This window comes from Acomys minous (assembly GCF_964271855.1).
Source record: "Acomys minous genome assembly, chromosome: 18".
NCBI lineage: Eukaryota > Metazoa > Chordata > Mammalia > Rodentia > Muridae > Acomys > Acomys minous.
The window spans coordinates 31,714,035-31,736,326 of NC_140501.1; the positions used below are offsets into that span (position 1 = coordinate 31,714,035).

Consider the following 22,292-nt stretch of genomic DNA (forward strand, 5'->3'; position numbering starts at 1 on the left):
TCCCGGTAGCTTGCCCTATCACAGTGATAACCTGACCTTGGTGTTCTTTTACTCTCCAAAACCTGGGATGGGTTCTAGGACGTTTCCCATTCCTGAGGAAAAGGGGAGGGTGTACAGGCATAAGAGTATTGGAGGGAGGGACCTAAGTATGGGACATAAGATAAATATATAAATTCAAAATAAAACTTAAAAACCTAATAAAAATCAAAGCTTCTTCTTTCTCTGTCCAATCCCCAAATTAACTCGTATTATCATCCATCAAATATTTTATAAAATGATTGTAATCAATATGAAAATTATAATTGCTAACTACAAGTATACATTTTATTGTTCATTATAAATGAGAATAATTGGAAACAAAAGATTATGGAAAAATCTCCAGCTGACATTGTACATTCCTCAAGTTATTAATAAATTTGAACTTCAATGATTTTGAGGAAATATGAGTGCTGCAAGTCCCAAGTCTAATTACTATTGAACTTGGACACTCTTTGGTTGAATTTGTTTTTGTTAATTGTCTTCCTTTTATGTGTGGTAAGATCTTATTACTGTTAGGTAGGTAATTTTTAAATATACAAGGATAGTAATAACTTCCATGTATGCCACAGCTAAGATTGCAGTCCGAAAGCATCTGAGGTCTATAGCCGATATTCCCCTTTTCCCCAAAATTAATATTTCCACAAATGTATTTTAAAAGTGTCTTGATTAATGATTTTACTTGTTCTGTTATGATAATGGCTTCATGAAATTCTTACCATATTGGAGCACTGAACAGGGAGAAACCTGAAACTGTGGTAATAGGACACGTTCACTCAGTTTTTGGCTCGAGTATAAACTAACTCTTATTTCTTTTGAAGTGATAGTTATACTCTAATGACAACAGTGTATTTCAATAAATCAAATAATGAATGTTATTAGAGAGGAAAAGGATATATATATTTATGCATTTATGGTGTCAGTTTATGATAAATATGTAATGTCATATATCATATATATCATATATATAACAGTTGAATATCAGGTTATTGTATATTACAATATATATTATATTATCATAATTTATAATATGCTATAAGTTGATTTACATCTTATGTTATAAAGAACATTAAAGATGTGTTATGAGATCATTCTGCATTTAAAAGCATGAAATACACTTGCAGAAGAGATCAGAGTTCAATTATAAGAAGCCACATTCAGTATCTGACAACCTCCTCTAACTCTAGTTAGAGAAGAATACAAGATATTTTATCTTTATAAACACTTGAAATAACATGTATGTACCTGCAAAGAAACACAAGCAACACAAGAGGTGGTAGTACATGCTTTTAATCACATCACTCATGGAGGCAGATACAGGCAGATCATTATGATTTAGACAAAATGGGCCACAAATTGAGTCCAGGACAGCCAAGTTTATGCAGAGAAACCATGTCCCAATTTTTTGATACATTGATACAGAATTTAAATCTAAGATTATTTTCACACAGATTATATTACATATTTTTCTACTCTAATATGAAATATTATATCCATACAACTCAAGTAGAATACAAGGTTTACTTCCAATACTTTGAAAGAGCTATTGAAGATTGTCTATGATAATTAAGTAATAAAAATTAATGGTTCCTTGATCACATCATTGTCTTGTCAATTGCTAGTCTATTTTTATCATAAGAATATACATGCTAGGTAAAACAGATAGATATGATTATATAGATAGATAAAGTAAAACAGATAAGGTCTTCAAAACCTCAGAGACCTACAGAATATGGCATTTAAAGATATTTTTATTATTTTTATGATTCGTTGACAATAAGACAGGTTAACTCCTGGCAACACCCAGCCTACTTCAAAGAAGATAATGAGCGTCAGTGAACCTCCTTATGGAGATGGTTTCAAATGTGCTTTCTTTGGGACAGCTGGGATCTGTAGACACCATATTGTTTTGTTGTTGTTGTTGTTGTTGTTGTTGTTGTTGTTGTGTGATTTTACACTGTCCCTTAGTCTTCTTGCCGTATCTGATTTAGGGAGGTAGCTTCTGGTGTCAGGTGGAGGGGGTTGGAGGACAGATTCACCCGTTTTTCTCAAGACTTACATAGGCCAGGAGTTCTGGGTGCCAAGATGCCAGACTTGCAGCGAGTCTCTCCCAGCCAGTGATCCCCAGCTCCCCTGGACTGTGTGTCTCAGAAGCATCCTGGGTCTCATACTGCACACTGAGTCTGGCCAAAGTGTCCACAGCCTTTCACAGGGGCTCTCCAGCGACTGGCATGGGGCAGGTGGAGGGGAATCTGAGGACAGCTCCACTCCCTCTCTCCCCGAGATATCCCTAGTCCAGGAGCTCTATAATCCACTGGTCCGTGGTTTCTGGTAGCATTTGGGACCCAGGCTGTGCATTGAGTCCAGTTAGCACCTTGGGACCCAGGTTAGGAGCTCTGAGGCTTCACTGCTTGGACTAGTCCAGCCTCAATCACTGAATTCACACTGCAGAGCAAGGTCACAGTTCCCAGCTCTCAGACCGCACTGGTCCAGGCTGTGGAGATTGATCTTCCCTCCTCAGAGTGCCACCGTATGGTAGGAGGTCAGATCTGCTCATGGGCCCATGGTACACACTGCATACATCTCTCATCCAGTGATCTCCAGGTCCCGAGGTGGTCCGTGGACCCCAGTTGCCTTTGCGACCTCTTCCTTGCAGATCAGACACCACTTGTGCTCGTCGCTGCCGTCTTGGAATCTGGAGGTAATTCTTCTTGTATGTAGTTTATTGTTTTTTTTTCCATAATAAGATAAATGTATACATATGAAAAGAAAAAATAATGATTAAAAATAAGTAAAGAAATAGATGAAAAGAAAGAGAAACACAAGCACCTGATACATGTAGCTAAAGTAAACCTAATATTTAAAAAATTATTTCTTTGTGTTTATTATGCTATAATTAGATCATTTCTCTTTTCTTTTCCTCCCTCTAAAACCTTGAATGTACAGCCCTGGCCTTATTTAAAATTCATAGCCTGTAATTGCATTAATTGTGTTCATATAAGTGTATACATACATATCCTAAATACATAAATGTAATCTTCTCAGTTATATAATGCTAATGTTTTATATGTTTTTAGAGCTAGTCATTTGCTTTTGGACAATCAATGGTGTGCTCTTCCCTGGGCAAAACTATTTCTCCCATTTTTCCATATTGTTTAGTTGTCTATACTTCTTAATGTAATTAGAACATATTTGCAGTAAAATCCTGAAGCTCTTACAGAGTACCAACGATCAATTTTAAGGATGGTGATGAAGATGAGGAAGGTGAGAAAGAAGGAGGAGGAGGAGGAGGAGGAGGAGGAGGAGGAGGAGGAGGAGGAGGAGAAGAAGAAGAAGAAGAAGAAGAAGAAGAAGAAGAAGAAGAAGAAGAAGAAGAAGAAGAAGACTTTGTAGTTTTAGTTCTAGAGAATTTTCGACCCTCTCCTGGTCTCCTTTGGCATTAAACGTTCCTGATACACAGGTATTTGTGATAGCAAAAGAGTTATATGTGGAGCAAATGCAAGTATTTTATTAGAATACAGTGAGACCTTGATGTGTTGGCACCATCCTGTTACACAAGCATTCTGGAGGCAGAGGTGGGAAGGAGGCCGCAAGTTTAAGGTCATTTATTTGATCTTCAAAATGATTTTTAAGCCAACAATACTGGCATAAAAACATACTTGATATTCCACTAGTATGAGTAAATATAATGCCTGCAGAGGTGTGTTTCTTTCTACAACAAATTTATTTATATTTCTTCAAATGATAACTTCAAACTATGAATTTTAAAAATACTTACAAAACTGTTCAAATACTATAATACTATAGAATTAATGGACTATACTGTTATCAAATATAAGTGAATAGACTGACAGAATTATTTTTCCCCAAGCTCTTTTATTTTGGAAAGTAATGCAAAATTCAAAGAGTAGTATATAAGCATCCAAAATATAGTAATTTACAACAGCAAGCTATATATGTGCCTCTGGCTATTTCTTCATCAGATTCTTCTCAAACTGAGAATTCAACAAACAGTGAATATATAGGCAAAAAGCTAAAGTATCAGAAAACTCTCACACTAAAAAGGGGCTTGCACATTTATTATTATTATTATTATTATTATTATTATTATTATTATTATTATTATTATTATTGCTGTTGTTGTTGTTATTGTTGTTTTAGGAAAAATCTTTATTTTAAATGTAACATTTTAATTTGAATCCAAGCAATTGTTCATAACATAGACACTGGCAATGTCATTAAAGTAAAAATTGATTGAATTTAAAATAAAATAAATGTATTTTTATTAAACACAGCTTGGATTTTCATATATTTTCTCCAAGGAAATGTTTTGATGAATGTTTTAAATTGTTAACATTATATAGTACTTTACATTACTTATCAATTTCTATATTCATTTCTTTGATCTTATAGTTCAAATATCACTTGGAATGTTAATAGTTACTTATAAAATTAATGACCTGAGAATGTGATTTTAATACCAATGACATATGAAAACCTGATCTTCATTGTTTGAAAAATCAGTTTGGTGATGCGAAAATTTTGTTATATAAAACTTAAGTTAATTTTAATGCATATGATGTAGTAAATATTATAATTAGTTGAATTCTTATGTATCCATGTGTGGGTTATCTTATTATTAAGCAATCCAAAAGATAATTTACAATACATATCCTAAATATATATGACATAAATGAATAAATATTAATCTTGGAGACCCTATACAACTGATAATAAAAATGAAGACATTTACATTTTCTGATAGAAAATTCTAGACACCTAGGCATCTACATTTTTTATTTCAAATATATTCTTCTAGTTGAAAACATCTAGTTAGTTTTGTGAGCTTCAACTAGAACAAAGAGTAATTAAAAATAGAAGCTAGCAATGAGCAATACAGTCTACCTTTTTAAGAATAAAATCATGGCTACTATATTTTTCAAATGTAGGATATACAAAGCAGGAAGGATGTATCTTATGCAAAAGTAAAGAGAAGTCTTTTTCCTGCTTCACCTCTCTATACTTTTACTTCTGACAGACTATCTAATAGCAAGAAAGGACCAAGAGGCCAAAACTATATGAATAATTTCAGCTTCAGAATAGCCTAAAGGATATTAGTACAGAAATAAGCAGACTAGGACTAGAATCTATTCTCATAGTTTCTCAGAGAAAGAAATGAGTCTCAGAGTAATGAGAAAAGTTTAATAGTATAAGAAATACTATATTTCAGAGATAAGGGGAAGAAGGTCAGAGGACAAAGTGTATGTTAATGAAACAATAAGAGAAATGATTGAGAGACCTAGATTACATAGATACCTAGAAGAGAGAATTCAGTGGATAAAACTTTGATGGAAAGCACACAGAACACTCATGAGAATACTCCCCCTCCCCCACACACATGCAGCGCACATGCGTGTGCATGCATGCACACACAAACACACACACACACATACACACACACACACACACACACACAGGCATGCTTGCCTTCACACACACATGCACACATGCATACACACAAATATACTACTTAGAGATTCTGGTGTCTGATTTTTCTTTTAACTAGGGATTGATTATTTAGGAATAAATAGTATAATGAATAGAGGAGATATTGACTATTCTTTTATTATTATTGAAATACTTCAATACACAATGCTACATTTTTATTGCTCGTTTTTTTCAATGTTTGAGAATTTCATTATGGATACTGCACTTACAAAAACTTCCAACTTACCGTTTTTATCTCCCCCATCGCTACTTTAAATCAATTCATGGCCTTAAATTATTTAGTTATTATTGTCCTTTCTTTCTTACACACACACACACACACACACACACACACACACACACACACACAGATACAGAGAGAGAGAGAGAGAGAGAGAGAGAGAGAGAGAGAGAGAGAGAGAGAGCGTTTTTAGGGCTTTAGGGTTGATCCCTGGTGATTGGATAGCCTAACATGAATTCATCCTTGTTAAAGACTGAGTCTTCCTTTCTCAGAAACCACTACATTATGAAGCCATTAATAAAGGGCTGGACCTTTAGAAATACCATCATTTACAGGTAGTTACATTGCTGTTCTCACTTTTCTTGGCTTGTTTAGGTGAATATATGAAAAAAATGTTGTTTTACAGCAGAGAAGAACCATTACAGAAATCCACAACAAATCAGGATGCTGATACTGACTGACCACAGAGCATCCAACAGGAATTGGCACATTTACATTTCAGCCATACACATAAAAATCAGAAAATGTTGTGGAAGGGAAGAGCAAGTACACAAATTACAAACACCAGAGGATAGAAAGGAACTCTATGAGATAGCATGTTCTATGTATGACATGTAAGCAGCATTTATCTCACATTATGTATAATCAGCAATTTGGAGAATATTTAAGGTATAATTTAATGAGTACCTTGGTTATATATAAATATCTATTTATATTATATTATATAAATTATATTATATTATATTATATATATATTTATATATATAATGTAATAAAATTATATTAATAATTTATGTAAGATATGTGTACAGATATAAATTTGCATTCTCAGATTATCTGATAAGCTACACAAAATGTACAATAATGTATATGTATGTGCATGTGTGTGATACAGGAGAGTTTAAGGGTTATTTATGAGAGCAGTGATGCTATTTTTCTGGTCTTGGGTGAATTTGTAAATTTGGCTTTAGAGTGTCACACTCTGTTGATGACACAAAGCTTCCACTGATTCAGTGTGCTTCTTTTCTTGTTAATTTGAAGTATAAAAATCACAGAGCTCAATTAAAGAGCTTTACAAATAAATACTGAAACAAGGGTCCATAAGAAGTGGGGTTCCATCTAGTTGGTTGTCTAGGGACCTTTTAAAGGACTAAATGCAGAAACCTGGCTCAGGCATAGCGATTCAGGTGAGAGGGTCAGTCCAGTTTGTCCAAACAAGAGAGGGTGAATTTTCTTCTCTCCATTTAATCTAGGGCTTCCAGGCAATGAAAGATGTTCACAAGGATCCGGGCATAAGAACACCCTCTTCTGGAACACCTGCCCTCCAAGAGGAGTGTTCTGGCAACTAAAGTTTTGGGTTCTTTTCATTCTGGACCACTTTCTACCTTCTGGTCTTATCACATATGCACATTGCTAAAAAGTTCTTAATAATATTTGACTAAGAGAAGGCATCTGCTGAGCCACCAATTACAATAATTTTATCATTTCACAAAACAAGAGGCTTTCATTGAGTCATGCTTAGCACATATTGGGGATTTAGCAAAAAAATTAGTGTTTGAGATACTCCCAGGATAACTTCAAACTTACTCTGCATCAAAGAATGTTCTTGCTAATATAACTGAATCAATCAGGCAGTCTATAAACTAAATTTCTAAGTGCAAGTTGCCCTGTACAGGATTAGCTGCTCCCATGTGCACCTGTGGACTAAGGTATGGCATAGGGGAAAGATGGTTTTCTTATGAGATCTAACTTGGTCAGATCTTTGTAGTGACCTGGAATGTTTCACCTCTATTAGTCTTTAGTAGAACTGAAGCCTTTTTCTTTAGGAGAAGTCTGCCAGGAAACGTTAGGCAGTGATTTATTGGAGAAGTGCAAAGAACAACGAACATTTCTGCTTGTAGGAGACTAGAAAAATGAGGGTACTCTTGTGCTAAGGTTTGGTGTGTCTGTACAGATAAAGCAACGTTTGGCAAATTATAAAAGAAAAGTCTCTTTGCACTACAGCCTCTAACTAGTAGTACATAACAGGATAAAAACAGAGTTAAATTCAGGCATGTTATTTAACCACTGGAGACTATATAAAATGTGTAAAAAAAAAAACCTAGAGTAACATAGATATCTTGACCAAAAAAAAAAAAAAAGAAATATTTTGTAAAGTGAAAATAAAGAAATGTTTTAGTTTTTCTTTCACATAACACTACAGAATGTAAATATTTACTTTATATAGCAATACCGTAACAATTTATAGCATATTTTATAGTATATGGAGAAACAACAGAAAAAAATTATAGATACAGGAAATCAGATATGCTTTTTATTGTTAGATGATTAATAGTGATGAAGTACACAGCTAATGATGGGCTTTTATTTTTTAAAAAAAGTGAACTAATTCCCAGTAAGCAATCATGCCAGACATAGGCCGTGAGGGTTTCTGCATGCCCAATCACACCATGCCTGATATATGAGGAATATAGCAATGACAATCATGAGAAGAAAAATCAGCACTAAGAAGCAATCCAGATCAAAGCTCTTGGGGCCTTGCCTTTCCAAGGTACACTTGTCACAACCTTGGAAAACAATGGGACACCTCCAGGAAGCTCATTTCTGCACTGCAGCTCCTCCTGCATGGCATCTTCCAGTATTCTGAATATTCTTTTACTCTTAAAATAGTTTTAGCCCTGACATACATGTCAAGGTTAGATGTTGTTTTCCATGAATTGGTTATCTCTTGTTTCATGAGAGTCCTGCGAACTTTTGTTTGCTACTAATTCTATAATCATATGTGAAACATGAAATCACTATTACCATAAATAATGTCAATCTTAAAGCACAAGCTAAGATGAATGACTTTTAAGAATCATTGGTTGACATTTTTCTGGGTCTCATTAGCATAAGAAATCTTAACAAGGCAGTTATGGTAGCTCAGTAAAGGAAGAGAAGCCAATGATGCATTTGAATGCTTACAATAAATTTATTTCTGCCAATAACAGTACAGTGTGTAAATGATTTATTAGAATTATTCCATAAATAGAGAAGTAGATTTAAAGGAGCAAAGGTAGATCCAACAATGAACTAACCTTTTGTTAAACCACAGTTGATATCAAAATATGTTTTTGATGAATTAACAAAAAAGATAAAATGATTTGACTTTTATCAATTTTGATATCAGATGGTAGGAGGAGAAAACTACAAAATATACAAAAATATATTTATTACATTTGTACATTGTCAGAATGTGAGCTATATACCTTAAGTGATCTTTCATTAATATATTTCCATTGCAAATTTTGTTTTAATACTACTCTATTGCAAAGCTTCATTTAAAAATTAAATCAGTGCATGGTCTTAGTAATGGTTCAAAAATACCTTTGAACCTAAAATTTAGTTCTAATGCTTGTAATGTATAAAAGTTAAAACATTAAGTAGGCAGAAATTCATGACGCAAAATAATTATAAGTAATTTCTTGCTCAACTAGCCTTACTTAATTTAACTACTGTGATAAACTTGATTGTATCCACCAACAGCAGAAAAACAAAGAATTAGCACTTGAAGGAAAACATTCATCTAGTTTAGCAGAAAAGACAGTGCATATTATTTATAGTAATAATAATAACTTTAATTACATAAAATAACATAATTTTTATGTTAAAGCTATGCTACTAAAGTAGAAGGTATGTGAGTGCATCGACAGTCTTCTTTTAGTCTTGACCTTCTTTTCAATACTATTCAAGCTATTCCAAACGATAGAAATGGATGGAACATTACCAAATTCCCTCTATGAGGCCACAGTCACATTGATACCTAAACCCCACAAAGACCCAACCAGAAAAAAAAAAAGAGAATTTCAGACCTTCTTTTCTTACACTGTCTGAAGAAGATGTATATTTATGAATCATTGGACAATGAAATACCTCTACATTAGCTCTTTTAACATTCTGCTTTAGATCCAATGAAATTTGTCATATTTAGATGGAGTTTACATTTCTTTGTATACCCTTACATAGTCTCAAACACTAATCAAGTTATTACTCCCTGACATAAAAAGGTGGTCAAATAATAATATTTGTTTTTAAAAATTTCTTCAACACAAACATCTATATATTAACAAAATGAGCCAATACATTGTTTAGTGTTGAAGAACAATAGTAAAACAATTTTATATTTACTTAGGATGCTGAGGGAAGATAATTAGAAATTTAAGGTCAGCATGGAGTACACAGTTGGTTTAAATCCAGCTTCAGTAATTTAGTGAGAGTCTATCTTCAATGAACAAAGACAACAAATACAATTTGATGATTCTATTATTACACAGTGTACTTTAGTAGCTCCAAGAGCCTGGACTAAGGTGGAAGAATAGTGAAGGAAGGTTTATATCATTCATAAAGAATATGCTAATCCCCAAAGAGATCTTATTGACTTCTTACATAGACTGACGTCTGATATAAAGAAGGCAATATCAGATCCAGATGTAAAAACCGATATTTTTGAAAGAACTGCTTTCAGAAATGCAAATCAGAGTATAATAAAACTCTTAGACCTTTAAAAGCTCGATCGGCATTCATGAATAAATGCATTAGAACTGCTGCTGATATTGACTCTAAGGACAATGCAATTGGACAAGCAATGGCCAATAATCAAAGATATCAATACTTTCTTTGTTACGGGCTTGGGAGACAAGATCATTTTAAAAGAGATTGTAGGCAAGGCATTCTTAGAGACTTCTCTAGAAGACCACAGACTTCTGGGATTTATAGAATGTGTAGAAGGTGAGGCATTTGTAGTTCCTTATTTCCGGCCAATGGGCTGCCACAAAGTGAGGCACAGAAATTTTGCACTTTTCTTTTGGGAAGGTCTTAGTCCTAGCTCTCTTGACTTCCTGGCAGAAATGGGAATAGAAAGAACCCCAGAGTGCCCGGTTCCCCTTCCGCTAGGAACCTCTGGAGCACTGGGAATGAAGTCATGCCCCCAAAGCTCCCAGTCTCACCAGGAATGGAGAAATGAGTTTTCCCATGATGCCACAATTAGCTCTATTTAATGAGACTGCCGTCAACAGTGGGAAATTGGAGTTCTGAAGACAGCAGCTATGTTGTAGCCCTTCAGTTAAACCACGATAGTAAGTGCAGAGGGTGCAGGCAAAAGGCCTATTCCTGATATAATGATCGCTAAAACATGGGTTCTGGGACTGTCCTAAGCAGTGGAAACTTGGCGCTCTGAGAGGTCCCAGCTACCCCAGACAAATCTGATAGTTGCTTCAAAGCTATAGAGGTGGTTCTGCTATGACTTCCTGGCTGACAGTCAAGGCCAAACAAAAAGGATGTATCCTGACAAACTAGTGTCCTGAATTACTAATAAATTAAATAGCCTCATACTTTATTAGTACTTTAAAAAAGTTACTTTTACAATATTCTTCTTCCTCCTATATAGTCTCTCTGTTTTCTTGCAATGAAGATCAGTTTCCTGAAGCAACACTATGGAGTCAGAAAATAAGAAAACATTGTATTTCTTTTGTCCCAAACCTTTCAAGCCTATTGCTAAATACTCCAATTGTCTGATTCTTCTTCCAAGATACTCCCCAAATTTCTTTCCAAAAGTCTTGCCTTTCAGTTTTCCTACAAATGCTCTTTTGAAGCCAAACTCTAAAAGTTGGTTTTCCCTAGAAGTCTCACCTTGAATATTTTCATCTACTGTTTTCTAGATGATTACTGTGATGGTAAAAATCATAATAATGGACCATAAAGGGCCACAGTGAAATTTGCACTCGCCAGAAAATGACACTATTTAGAAAAATCAGAATGATTGGGAGATATGGTTTGTAATACTATCTGTGCCCTGTTGAAGGAAGTGTGTCACTAGCGATAAGTTAGAGGTTTCAAAATCCATGCCATATGGTCTCTTTCTCTGCATTGGATGAAGATATATATTTCAGGTCTTTGTTGAGTACCGTAGTGTCAATCCTGCTAGCATGATCCTAACCTTAATGACAATGGACAAAGGTTCTAAAACTATGAGTAAGCCCACAATTGAATGCTATCCTATTCAAGATGTGCCAGGGTCATGGTGTCTCAACAGGGCAATAGAACAGTAATTAAGAAAATTTCCTGACTTTATTAGGACTCTGGTTGTGAAAACAGTTTAAAGTATTTCAGAATCTCTTCTTGATATGGATCATTTTCCTAAGTTGTTCTTTTCTGCTGTTTGAACGCATATTCCAAATATAAAATTCTGGAATACAGCTATAACAGAAAATATTATAAAATTAATAATCAAATTGTATCACTTTCCAGTTAAGCATTTTATGTTAGTTTCCTCCCATCCTATAATAAATACACAATTTAATAGCTTACAAGGAAAAAAAGGCCACCATAAATAAATATTCTCCTCCTATTTGTGATGTTCACATACATCTCTTTGAACATTTTTGTACTTTTAAAGTTTAATGTATATGTTGTTTTTCTTAGCACGAATGGCTCAGTGAGTCACGTCAGCTGGCCTGAAACAGGAAATAAAGGCAAGAATATCCTTGAATTGCTAACCCTCTTGTCCTTTATTTCCCAAGTGATAAGTTAAAGGGGTTTATCACTATATACAACCATTTTATTATTACTAACTTTCACAGTTGGATGAGCAGTGTAGTTGTGGTTCTTTGAGCACTGGTATGTTGTGGATATTTTGAAATATTGCCTACTACATAATGTAAGGAAGTAACACAAGGTTGAAAATAGGTAAACATATAAACTATTTCTTTTAAATGCCACATATAAAAAATAATAGTAATATAGTAATAGCTTGGGATTATGCCACTTTTAAAGAATTATATATTGTTTCTTTATAAAGAAAGTAAATATTATATAGATTTTTTTTCAATTTTTATATTTTTTAATTATAATATATCAGTTCACCCTTTTCCTTTTCTTTCCTGGCACGTCTTTCTGGTCCTTCTTCTCCATTCCATTCCTTTTCAAATTGATATTCTGTTTTTCTCTGATAAGTGTTATTATAACCACACACATATAACTTTCACAATTATGTACATATAAACTGATGACTCTTGTTTATGTGTGTATATTGCTTCAGGTGTAACCAGTTACTTTACACAATTAATTCAAGATATAATGCATGAGATGGTGTAAATCTCTTCTCAGTAGTCATTAGTTGACTATAATTTTTGTCGTGATGTCTTGAAATGTTCCCCCTTATACAAAAGTATGCCTATATATATAGATAGATAATCAATTGTTCAGTTCTTGTTTATTTACCCATAGCTAGGATAGGCATAAAGATCTGTGCTATAAAATATATCCATTATTTGCTCAATTCAATGTGTTATACCATTTGATTTAGTAATACTTAAAGGACATATGTTTAATTTATAAATAGTCCTACCTAATGTTAGTACTACTTTTAGAAAATATATTACTAATATAGAGATGACAAAATAAGTAACTCAAAGAAGATTCCCGTACTTGAAGTGTTTTCTTCCCTCTTCCAAAAATAATATTAAATAACTCACTATTGAGTCACATCTCAATTTATCTATCTTTGCTAATATTTATCTTCTTAAGGTTTAGATCACTTTATTTCTCTTCATTCTGCTATAATCAGCAATTCAATATCTACCTCCATGATCTGCATCTTAATTCTTCCCCTTGCTCTAATTCTTCTGGTTTTAATATTGCCTTAATTAATGTCATTGACATCAACACAGGTGCTAGCACTAATTAAGTTTTAATTTCATTTGCTTTTCCCATTGAACATTTTTCACAACTTAAAAGAAACTACTTGAATATCAATTTCTACAATTAGACTTGAATCAAACATAAGAAAAATATGTTTCCCTTTTCTGGACAACAGGCAAAGTAGCATCATGTATTCAGAAAAAAACAACAATAATAAATTTAGGAAAATCTGATATGATCCTAGCTTTTCTATTTTTAAAATTTTTTATCTTGGCTTTGTTTTTGAATCACTTTTAAATTACGTTTCAAGTAAGACCAATGAAAATTGGAGATGTTGTCCATTGTGGAAGCTGTAGATTCAATTTTACATAGCAGCTATAACTACATTTTTCATCATTTTAATGATAATAGGAAATCAGGCAATGAAAGATCTCAAAAATCTTTAAAAGCTTATATATATATATATATATATATATATATATATATATATATATGTGTGTGTGTGTGTGTGTGTGTGTGTGTGTGTGTGTGTGTGTATAATATTATAGTAGATATATAGTGTGTGTGTTTATGTGTGTTTGCTTCAGGAGGCTAAGAAAAGATAAATTATAGGGTAGGAATAAGGATTAGAGTAGCATGAATTAAAATACTTTTGCAGTTTACACAGGGCTAAAAAATATTTGAATATCAGCCATCATAAATAATTATAATGCATTGAATTTTCAAGAAATAGTTGTGATTTCAAAATGACCACATGGTTAGTTATAAAAAGGATATCTAAGTTTTTTAAATTTCACACAGTGTTATATGTTCTAACAGTAAAAATAAACTCTCAAGCTCAATATTATCAGTAATAAATAAAACCACCTGATTAAATACATGGCAGAAATTATCCAAGGAGGATATATAATTCACAAAGCAAAGCCTAATGAAACAATATTGGACATAAAAAAGAGAAAACATATTTCTTTCTTAAAATATTTATTTATTTATTTATCATATATATTTATATTATTACACATAAGTAGAAAAATTACATATGGCAAGAAGAACCACAAAACAATCAGGGATCATATGAATGTTACATTCAAGGTATTTTGATTAATTGCATTTGGCCACCTTGTAGAAAACATATTTCCTATCTTGGTGAGTCTAAACTTCTGAATGAGAATCAATATCTATCCTCTCTCATATCTGCCAACTCAAAACCTGTATCTATACCTAAAATCATCTTAACCCCAAAAGAGCTTAGATTATTGTAAGACTAAACTATCAGGTTTTCAACCCCATCAGAGACTTGAGAAGAAATAAAAATGAATTACTTGCGTGAACAGGAGGTGCAGGATAGCAGCTTCCACAATGAGGAAAAAAAAAAAGAAAGAAAGAAAAAAAGAAAAAAATGACAGAGACAACTTCCTTCTTGAACAATCACCCAAAACTCACTATAACATTGCAGCATCATCTTCAGTCTTCTGTCCTAATGTAGCTGATAGATATTTTTGTGAGACAGGAACTATTGAGGACAACCTTACCTGTGTTGGAAGAGTTTGGCCATCAACTCTGCCTGTATCCAAGCTTGAATATTTTTTGGTAGAATTCTGTCTGTGGCACAAGAATGTTTTACCCAGTGATTAGTTTGCCACATATTAAGCCATTTCCATAAGGAGGATCTTTGGTGCTTACCATCTTTTTGAGGTAGGCTGAGTATTTTCAGGAGTTAGCCTGTCTTGCTGTCAAAGAATCTTTAAGATATTAAAATCTTCATAAATGCCATATTCTGTAGGTCTCTGAAGCTTTGAAGACTTACCTATTTTACCTTATCTATCTATAGGATCAAATCTATCTGTTAAACCTATGATGATTATTCTTTTGTTTAAAAATAGGTTGGTAGTTGACATGACCATAATTTGCTCAACTTACAAATGCCTTGTATTACTTAATACTCAATCATTAGTAGATATTAGCCACTTAATAAAGGACAGGCATATTAAAATACAGAGACAGATGCACCAAACCAAGGACCAAGTATAACGTGGACCTAGAACCCCTGCTCAGATGTAGTAGATAGGCATCACAGTCTCCTGGTGGGTCCCACAGTAAGGAGAGTAGGGATTACTTCTGGTATAGACTTTCGTCTTCTACCTTTGATCATTTCCTTTCTGGCAGGGTGGCACTGCCAAGCCGCAGAGGAAGAGGACACAGGCATTACAGATGAGACCTTATAGGTAGAGGCAAGATGTTAGGTGAAGGGGGATCTGATGACTAGGGGAGGGACGTGGAGGGCATGATGGAAGGACGGTGGGAAAGGGAGATGATGAAGGTGGGGACTACAATTGGGATGAAAAGAACTCAAACTGCAAAATGATCAGGTGACTTGCGCTAAACCTACTACATGAGAATTGCTCTGAGACCGCCTGACACATTAATGTGCATACATAGGCAAGGCTTTTTATTGGTCACAGAACCCCTGTGACTTATTATTGGGTGCCATTCTTCATACGGCATGAATGAAGATTAGCAGATGTCTTTCTTCTGCTCATACTAAGAGGAGATAACAAGACTTAATTGTTCTGTGCATCACATACAGCTCATATATTTATAATTTCATGGCTGTGTAATGCTTGTGAGAATTTATATGTTTTTCAGAACAAAAGAATTGAAGCTGGATCAGACATGACATGATTCATTTCTCTCTGCATGCAGCATCTGACATCCTACAGCCTTCAGGTTCCATCCCCAAGTGTTTCAGTTGCTGTTATTCATTAGAAAAGGAGACCTCTCAGGACAGCTTCAAAGAAAGCTTCCATAGAAACTGGTCCAGCATTTTAGATTGTCCCACATTGACTTCTAAGCCTGGAATTTCTCAAAATTTGGAAACTGGACCACAAATGCTATTACTGACTTGATTAACCATGTTCCCCAATTTTACTCATGCCCCTACAAAGGTACTATTCACCCCAAATCAGTCAGAAGAAGTCCAAAGAGAACTACACCCCGTTTGCCCTAAGAGACGGTTGGGTAGGTTTAGGTTTGCTCTCTTGGACTAAAAAGTATGATTTATAATGAGTATATAAGGAATGAATTAAAGATAGAAATACTCATAATTTTAGAATTAACAATATAATTACACAAACATACATATGAAACAATGTATAAAATAAAACATCAACAACCTGCTTAAAAAAGAATTTCTGGAAATGTACATAACATGTTGGGTATATCTAAAAAGGCTAAGCCATATATTCTATCCCCTGACGTAAATACAATCAATGGACCTGCAATATCTTACTATTATGAAACATATAAAAGTCAGATACCCAGAAGTTGAGATGATAAGTGTTTGAAATAATGATGGTTCTCTAAGTTTGGGGACGTGCTATTTTGGATTGAATTTCATTTGTTGTAGAGGGCATTGGTGCCTTGTATGCACAGAGAAACACTAAAAGAAATGTAAGTGTTAATCACTCAGGGAGTCTCCTCAATTGAGGAGATAAAATCAAATACCCAAGGTTTTCTCTGACTTTCACATATGAACAGAAAAATATACACAGAACTATATGTGTATGTGCACAATTCACACCAACAATACATTGTTCAAAATGACAACTCTAAGAATAGAACTTTGCTCAAGAAAAGTGAATCACCAGGTAGCATCATAATCAAATAGCTGATGACAAAGAACAGAAAGTTTGATATTTGTACTGGTCTGGCAGAGAATGACCTCCATCACTACATGTGTTTGAATACTTGTTCCTGAGTTTATGGAACATTTGGTGAAGATTAGGAGATATGGCACTGTTGAGAGATCATGGACTTGTTGGAGGAGTTGTGAACCTAGGATTGATCTTTGAAAATTTAAAAGCCCAAACCGGGTCCACTCCTCTCTTTCCAGTGCTTGTAGGGGCTTCAGCTACTGCTTCTGAATCACACTTGTCTGCTTCCCACCATGAATAGCATGGGTTAACTCTCCGGAAACTGTAGGGAAGCCTCTTTAAATGGTTTAATTAGAGTTGCCCTGGTCTTTGTGTCTTTTCACAGCAGCAGAATACCACATAGTCGACAAGGGAAAAAAGGCACACATTTTAGTAACTGGCAGCTGACATGTGTGGAAGCATACACACACACACACACACACACACACACACACACACAAATAGGCATGTAAAGTAGACCTTACACTCTCAATTTACACCATGTAGAATGAATCTTATGAGGAAATCTTTCTCATGGAAAGTCAAAAGTTTAGTCAGGTGTGGAAAAGAGGATATAGGAAATTGCACTTTCTAAAGCTCCCTCTGTCAGCTAAGGAAACTGGAAAGGAAGTGGAGAGTGCTCTCTTATCTCTTTTCTTTTTATATTGTTTGCCTATGAACAGAAGATATTTTCTACAGTATTACTCTTTACATTTAAAATATTAATTTCAGATGCCATTTTATTTTTACTTTATTCTACTTTCCTACCATTTAGCCAGCATTAGATTAAAAGCCTGTTTCTAAATTCATCTAGTATTTTATGCTATTCTCCAAATATTATCACTTCAAATGCATTTTGCAGTGTCACCTTCACATAGCACTCATTATAAACTATAAGTCTAAAAGCTCTTCACTTAATGTGGCCATTTGCTAAGTATTTGTTACTGAGCACTGATGAACCAAAGATCATTAGAAATCAGACTTTACACATCAAAATTAAACATCATCTGAACTTAGGCAAAGAGTTGTCTTAGCAATCAAGAGCCTGTCTGTTCTTGGAGATGTGTTGAATCTCATTCCCAGAAGCAGTGCTTGGTTGCCAATAATAAGTTGGAGCTTCAGCTTCAATAGAAGAAAGCTCTGGGTCTTTAGGACCCAGACTGCAGCAAGATGGCTGTCCCATGCAGGAATGAAAATATGTGGGCTCGGAGACTGATCTTAGAGGTTGTTTCTCTTTACAACTCCAGTTTGTTTTTGTTTTTGTTTTTGTTATACACTTGATAAGGATCATGGAGTAAAATGGGTGATAACAAACAGAACTGTCTGGAAGCATCTATTTCCAATCCAAAAGGTAGCTTTATCAAGTGCTTGTTATAAATCTCCATATTTTTCTCTTACAGATGACTATAATTGCAAAATAGAACCCGCTTTGACAGCCAACAGGAAGACAAAAATGCAATACGATCCTTCTGTGCATGCCCTATGAGCACTCCAAACCTATCACTCTACCAGATCTTTTGCATAATAATGAAGACACATAGGAGCAAGTGCTGAAAACCAAGTTGGAAGAAAAAAGGTGACCACCTTGATCAAGGACCTATGATAGAACAACTCAGCAGGGAGTTCTTCACTACCAAGCTTCACTGGTACCCACATGGACTGTATCACAGACATCATAAGAAACTGAATCCTTCCTAAGACATGTGACTACCCTGGATCTATGTGCACCAAGGACATTTTGCTTCATATCTTATTTGCCAGTTAAGAAATTCTACACGACGTATTCATTAAGATGCTATGTGGAGAAATAATAAAATTTCATATATTTAAAAAAGAGGAAGAAAACCTTGGCCACTTTGTGTACTTTGGCTCATATCCATACAGCCATATACACAGGAATAATTAAAAAATAAACCTTCAACTACAACATCACAAGAACACAAAGACACAAACTCTCTACTGTAACCAACATCAATTTCTCATTAATCTCTCTCAACATCAATGGTCTCAACTCTCCAATAAAAAGACACAGACTGACTGTACAGATACATAAACAAGATCCATCATTCTTCTGCATGCAAGAAACACATCTCACCCACAAGGACAAACATTTTCTCTAAGTAAGAGGCTAGAAAAATATAACAAGCAAATGGTCAGAAGAAGCAAGCTGGTGTAGCCATTTTAATATCTGCTAAAATAGACTTCTAACCAAAGTTAATCAAAAGGAATGAGGAAGGGATCAAAGGTAAAACCAACCAAGAGGACACCACAATTCTGAACATTTATGCTCCAAATACAAGGGCACCCACATTTGTAAAAGAACTATTAAAAAAAAACTTAAACAACACATTGTTCCCTAAACGTTAATAATGAGAGACTTCAAAACCCCACTTTCACTGAAGGATATGTCATTGAAGCAGAAACTAAGCTGAGAAATAACATCATTAACCAACACCATAAATCAAATGGATCTAACCGATATTTATAGAACTTTTCACCAAAACACAAAGGATTATAACTTCTTCTCAGCCTCCCATGGTAGCTTTTTCAAAATTGATTTCATAGTAGGTCACAAAGTAAGCCTCAACAGATACAAGAAGATTGAAATAATACATTTTATCCTATCAGATTACCATGGTCTAATGCTGGACTTCAACAACAAGCGAAATAACAAAAGGCCTACACACACATGGAAACTAAACAACTCTCTACTTAATGATACCTGGGATAGGGAATAAATAAAGAATGAAATTAAGGCCTTCCTGAAATTCAATGATAATGAAGGAACAACATACACAGATCTGTTGGAGACACTGAAAGTGGTGCTAAGAAGAAAATTCATAGCACTAAGTACCTTTAGAAAGAAATTGGAAGCATACCACATAATCAACCTAACAACACATCTGGAAGTCCTAGGAAAAAAGAAGCAGAAACATGCAAGAGGAGTAGACATCTGGAAATAATCAAACTCAGGGCTGAAAACAATAAAATAGAAACAAAGAGAACAATTCAAATAATCAGTGAAACCAGGAACTGGTTCTTTGAGAAAATCAACAAGATAGACAAATACATAGCCAAACTAAGTAAAAGACAGAGAGACACTATCCAAATCAACAAAATCAGAAACAAAAAGGGAGGCATAATAACAGACACTGAAGAAATACAAAGAATCATAAGATCCTACTTTATTTTTTTTATTTTTATTTTTTTTAATTTTTTCCTCCTTTATTAATTTATTCTTGTTACATCTCAATGGTTGTCCCATCCCTTGTATCCTCCCATTCTTCCCTCCCTCCCAATTTCCCCTTATTCCCCTCCCCTATGACTGTTCCTGAGGGGGATTACCTCCCCCTCTATATGATCATAGGGTATCAAGTCTCTTCTTGGTAACCTGCTGTCCTTCCTCTGATTGCCACCAGGTCTCCCCGTCCAGGGGACATGGCCAAAGGTGAGGCACCAGAGTATGTGAGAAAGTAATATCCCACTCTCCACTCTACTGTGGAGAGTGTTCTGTCCATTGGCTAGATCTGGGTAGGGGCTTAAGGTTTACCGCCTGTATTGTCCTTGGCTGGTGCCTTAGTTTGAGCGGGACCCCTGTGCCCAAATCTGCCTATCATAATGTTCTACTTGTAGGCTTCTAGGACCCTCTGGGTCCTTCTACTTTGCCTTTCTCCCATGATTCTCTCATCTAGAGTCCCACTAGAATGTCCTCTCCTCTGTCGCAGTTTCCTGGTAAGTGAAGGCTTTCGTGGGACATGCCCCTTGGGCTAATATGCAGATATAAGTGAGTATATACCATTTGAGTCTTTCTGCTTCTGGGTTAACTCACTCATTAAAGGCATATATGCCAAAAAATTTGAAAATCTAAGGGGAATGGACAATTTTCTTGATCGATTCCACTTGCAAAGTTGAATTAAGAGCAGATAAACAAATTAAATAGTCCTCTTTCTCCTATAGAAGTCAACTTGATTCTCCTAGTGAATTCCAGATATCCAAGTTTTTTATTTTTTTTAAGGAAGTGAGGTGCACCATTTATAATTAAAGATAATTCACTTTCTTAAAAAACACCAAAATATATTTATAATTTATAATCTATCAAACTGTAGGACATGTTCTTAAGGCATCCTTGGCCCGCTGGGTCCAACAGTCCTTTTTTTCCCTGTTCTGCTGAATTCTCTGAACTAAGCTTAATGTTTGTCTGTGTGTCTCTGCATGTGCTCATATCATTTGCTGGATAGAGCTTCCGTGATGCTAGTAATGGCAGCTTCTTGTCTACAAGTAGAGTAGAAAACCATTAGGAACCATTTCACATGTTATTATTGTTGTTGTTTTCAAATCATGTTTAATTCCTTCCTAGGTCTTTGGGATATCTATCCTGTGGTTCCTAGGCTTCATGTCAAAAAATGAATTCCAGGACATTTGCCTATTAAAATGAATGTAATTTTAAAATCTTATAAACGTATATGTAGCTCTCTGTGTTTGACAACTAAATTTTAAGCTTTATTTAATAAATTGTTAAAGAAAAACAAAAATGACCCCAGTTACCTTTATACTGAAATTCTATATGCTTAGATGCACAGGAATAATTATTAAATATATCCCTGATATATGGAAGCTATAAAAACCACAGAGGTTTATTACCAAAGATTAAGAAAGAAGTTAAAATAGGATCTAGTTACAAAACTGTTGCAATTTTAGAGGAATCATGTACATTCAAATATTAAGTAATAAACAGTATTGCAATGTTGTGAAGGTGTTCAAAATAAGTTAGAACATAATCCCATCTGGATAAAGTGAAAATATGTTTCCTTGAACATTAATCATACTGAGGGAAAAAGATAACACATACATTTATTAAAGAAGTTTTAAAATCCAAACTTTTAATAAGTGAAAACTGATGTCAAGGCCCCTTGTTCCCTAGGAGGAATGATCTCTCCTTCTCACTAAATCACACCATATTATGTGACAAGGCAGATGATGTGTTAGTGGCCACATGCTGACTGAGCAGCTGCACAAAGTGAATTAAAACCAAAACCTGAAAAAGTCTAGAGCTGAAAACTTCTTTGCATTTTTAATAAAATGAAAGAACTTGTGTTGATTACACAATAAATTAATTGCTATAATTATTTCCATATATTATTTTGAAGATTTTTTGAATG

At 34.5% G+C, this 22,292-nt stretch overlaps 1 pseudogene across 1 annotated transcript; it reads left to right on the forward strand.

Moving 5' to 3' along the window:
* The first annotated feature begins 16,372 nt into the window (after positions 1–16,372).
* Positions 16,373–18,831, forward strand: LOC311589590 (large ribosomal subunit protein mL42-like; annotated as a pseudogene). Its single transcript has 2 exons — positions 16,373–16,459; positions 18,419–18,831. The product of its transcript is annotated as a large ribosomal subunit protein mL42-like (transcript).
* Positions 18,832–22,292: the final 3,461 nt, after the last annotated feature.